We start from the raw sequence: 3,537 nt of genomic DNA on the forward strand, positions 1-3,537 counted from the left end.
TGCAGGAGTAATCGACTCCGATTACCGAGGCAAGGTCTCAGTCCTGCTGGTCAATAACTCTGACCTCCCATTCACCGTCAAAGCCGGCGACCGAGTTGCCCAGCTCATCCTTGAAAGGATAAGCACTCCACCAGTAATGCTAACCGACTGTGTCGACGAGACTGAACGCGGGAAAGATGGGTTTGGGTCAACGGGTATTGCGTCCATCGAGGAACAAGCGGAGGACATCGACGATGATGAGTTCATCATTTCCTACTTATCTGGAGCACCGATGATCACCAAGTACGAGAAACAGGAACCCCTGGCAGTGAGGGATGTTCCGCTCAAGGAGCGGCTCCCTGAACCCTCATCTGGCTACAAACGACTTCACAACGGCATGATCTGGAAGGTCCACCACGACATTAGGCACGTCACCACTTCCACCGAACTTGCAGCCTCGAACGCCCAAGGCAAGACAGAAAGAACGCTACCACAGATGGTACCATCCTACCTACACGATCTCCTCCCCGTCTTCGACAAAGCCACGGCTGCGCGACTTCCAGACCACACCGAATATGACCACGAAATCAACCTCAAGGAGGGCTTCACGGACATGAAGCAACAGGTCTATCCGCTCAACCCGCAGCAACGAAAGGAACTCGACAAGTTCCTCGAGGAGAACCTGAGTAAAGGGTACATTCGCCCTTTGAAATCCCCGTTGGCGAGTCCATTCTTCTTTGTTGGTAAAAAGGACGGTTCACTACGCCCCTGCCAAAACTACCGGCTGCTCAACGAGAACACGGTCAAGGATCGATACCCGCTTCCGCTTATATCAGACCTCCTGGACAAGTTGAAGCACGCCAAGATGTTCACGAAGATGGATCTCCGTGCCGGATACAACAATGTCCGAATCAAAAAAGGAGACGAATGGAAGGCAGCGTTCATCGTACCCGGAACTGATGGCAAACCGCTGCAGCTGTATGAACCAACGGTGATGTTCTTTGGGCTGTGTAATTCTCCCGCTACGTTCCAGCGGATGATGAACACAATATTCGCAGACATGCTTCAAGAAGGCTGGCTTTGCATTTGCATGGACGACATCCTGATCTTTTCCCAGGACAAGGCAGAACACGAAGAACGAACACGATGTGTTATCGAACGACTTCGACAACACGACCTCTACCTCAAACCGGAGAAATGTGCCTTCGACGTCACCGAAGTCGAATTCCTCGGCATGATCATCCGCCCAGGAGAAATCGCAATGGACCCCGTCAAACTAGCTGGCATTGCAGATTGGCCGGTGCCGTCCAACCTCAGGCAAGTACGCGCCTTCGTTGGATTTGGAAACTTTTACCGCCAGTTTATCAAAGGCTTCTCGGACAAAGCGCAACCGCTGGTTGCTCTCACCCGGAAGGACATCACCTGGACCTGGGGATCTGACCAACAGAAAGCCTTTGAGACCCTCAAAAAGGCATTCCTAGAAGAACCGGTACTACGTATGCCGGATCCTGACCGACCCTTCACCATCGAAACCGACGCCTCAAAGTTTGCCACCGGAGCGGTGCTACGCCAACGTGATGACAATGGCGATTGGCATCCTTGCGGATACCTCTCCCAGAGCTTCAATGCGGCTGAACGAAACTACAACATCTATGACAGGGAATTATATGCGGTCATCCGCGCACTAGATGAGTGGAGGCACTACCTCATTGGCAGCCCATACCCAGTAACGATTCTCAGCGACCACAAGAATCTCACATACTGGAAGCAGGCCAAAGACATGAACCGACGACAAGCACGCTGGGCGAGTAAACTGACCGAGTTTGACTTCCGCCTGGTGCACGTTCCTGGTACCCAAATGGTGCAGAGCGACACTCTCTCCCGCCGACCCGACCATGACGACGGCTCAAATGACAACACCAACGTCGTTATGCTCCCACCGGAAGTATGGGTCGCTGCCGTCGACATCGACACCCGCGACACCATCCTTTCCTTTAAGGACGACCCAATAATGAAGGAAGGCCTCACTGCAGCGCACACTGGAGGAACACCACGCACTAGAACAGACTGGTCCATCGATGATGACCTCCTCTTATACCAGGATCGGGTCTATGTACCCCCAGATGAGTCTCTTCGCAAACGTCTTGTCTCCCACTATCACGACCTCCCCTCCGCAGGACATCCCGGTGTTCAGAAAACCCTCCTCGGCTTGCGCCGTGACTACTGGTGGCTGAGCATGACCCAGTCTGTTGCTCACTATGTTAACGGCTATGGCATCTGCCAGCAAATGAAGGTTAACATGCATCCAGCCCGTCCGCCCATCACCCCCATTCGGCCCCGTGCAAATGCCAAGCCCTTCAGCACATTCTCGTGCGATTACATCACGGACTTGCCACCGTCCAATGGCTTTGATTCCATTTTGGTCGTAGTGGACCACGACCTTACGAAGGGGGTAATTTTCATCCCATGCAACAAAACAATTGACGCTCTTGGGACGGCAGATGCAATGTACCGAGAGGTCTACAAGTGGTTTGGACTCCCAGACAAAATCATCAGTGACCGAGGACCGCAATTTGCGTCCAAAGTCTTCCAGGAACTTTGCAAAATGACTGGGGTCCAATCAGCCATGAGTACAGCATTCCATCCGCAAACCGACGGCGAGACAGAACGAGTGAACCAAGAACTGGAGATCTACCTCCGCTGCTTCACTGCCAATGACCCGGATAAGTGGGCTGACCATCTTCACACCGCGCAATTTGCTCACAACTCCCGCGAGCACTCCACGACGAAGGCGTCCCCGTTCAAACTCATGATGGGATACGAACCTCGCGGAATACCCACCGCGCACCCCGGATCAAACACGCCCCAAGCAGCTTATCGCCTCAAGGACTTGCAAAACATCCGCGAAGAAGCACATGCGGCAATGGAGATGGCCCAGAACGTCCTGGCCAAGAGAGTAAAAAGGAAGGGGGGTTCCTTCCGTAAAGGTCAGCTGGTATGGCTAGACTCCTGGAACTTGAAGCTGCCGTACCCGTCCAGGAAACTAGCCCCGAGGCGAGAAGGGCCGTTCAAAGTCCTAGACAAGATCGGAACGGTCGCGTACAAGCTAGACTTGCCTAGCACCTGGCGAGTCCACCCCGTTTTCCACGAATGGCTTCTATCTACTCGGAAACGGAGATCCATGGTCCGAACTACACGAGGCCACCCCCTGACCTTATCGAAGGCGAAGATAACTACGAAGTCGAAGCCATCATCGGACATCGAGAGAACAAGAGGATGCGGCGCCGCGAATATCGCGTCAGGTGGAAGGGTTACTCAACAGCCGATGACTCATGGGAGCCCGAAGCGAACCTGACTGGGACGGCTGACGAAGTGTTGGCAGAATATAAGAACAGGAAGGACTTGAGCTAAGTCGTCAGCAGCTCTACCCAGTCGCTACATTCCCACTCGCACCAACATGTCTTCCACCCTCCCGTTCCTCGACCAGTTCAACGCCCCCTCGACCGAAGGCGGGAAAAGGCTCTCAATCTACACCCCTAAGCACACCCGACGTCGGTG

Source organism: Postia placenta (genome assembly GCF_002117355.1).
Source record: "Postia placenta MAD-698-R-SB12 unplaced genomic scaffold POSPLAscaffold_7, whole genome shotgun sequence".
Taxonomy (NCBI): domain Eukaryota; kingdom Fungi; phylum Basidiomycota; class Agaricomycetes; order Polyporales; family Adustoporiaceae; genus Rhodonia; species Rhodonia placenta.